The sequence below is a fragment of the Oryx dammah genome, unplaced genomic scaffold (assembly GCF_014754425.2).
Source record: "Oryx dammah isolate SB20612 unplaced genomic scaffold, SCBI_Odam_1.1 HiC_scaffold_6934, whole genome shotgun sequence".
Classification (NCBI taxonomy): domain Eukaryota; kingdom Metazoa; phylum Chordata; class Mammalia; order Artiodactyla; family Bovidae; genus Oryx; species Oryx dammah.
Window position 1 is genome coordinate 1 of NW_024076665.1, and position 1,087 is coordinate 1,087.

The following is a 1,087-nucleotide window of genomic DNA, read 5'->3' on the forward strand; positions in this document are numbered from 1 at the left end:
ACAAGAATGCCAGTCATAGTTCACAGTATCATCGGCCTTTTGGAAGAAACGTCCAAGCTGATCCCCAAAGGCGTTGCCTGCAGGGAAATATCAACAGTGTAGATACATTACAGGCTGTTTCCTTACTACGTGAGGGAGACAAGAAAAGAATAATCAGGCAGTTCCTTGCAAGTACTTGAGGATGACTGAAGAAAACGTGATGAGTGAGTCTTCCATTTGGGTCCAGGCCCGAGAGCCTCATCCTGATCTTCTAAATATTGGAAATGGAAAGTGGAAGACAGTCTTCCTAATAATGATCTTCAAAAAATATCTCACACATGCTGTGTGCAAGGACAAAAAAAAAAAAAAACAAAAACAAATTTTTGTATCCACAAAGATTTAAGAGATAAAATTAATCACAATTGAGGAAACACTACATAAAGCATTTGACACATTACTATGCTTAGTCTATTAATACCACTAACAGTCATTGAATTAGTCTTGCTGTTATCCTGTTGATGAGGTAACATTTATGGTGCAGGAAAATAAATAATAGAGGATAAGATAGCAGTTCAGTAAACATTTGCTCTTCACCCCTTCATGTTCAAAGGACTTCCCGGGTGGCTCAGATGGTAAAGCGTCTGTCTACAATGCGGGAGACCTGGGTTCGATCCCTGGGTCGGGAAGATTCCCTGGAGAAGGACATGGCAACCCACGCCAGTATTCTTGCTTAGAAAATCCCATGGATGGAGGAGCCTGGTGCAGGCTACTGCCCTTGGGGTTGCAAAGAGTTGGACATGACTGAGCGACTTCACTTTCACTTTCACTTTTATGTTAAACTAGCAGCACACATGTGTATATTTATTTAATATATATTGTACAAGTGTATGTATTTATATATGTGTATATATTTTTGTTCAGTCGCTTAGTTATTTCCGACTGTCTGTGACCCCATGAACTGTAGCATGCCAGGTGTCCCTGTACTTCACTATCTCCCAAGTTTGCTCAAACTCATGTCCATTGAGTCAGTGATGCCAAGCAACCATCTCATCCTCTGTTGCCCCCTTCTCCTCCTGCCCTCAGTCTTCCACAGCATCAGGGTCATTTT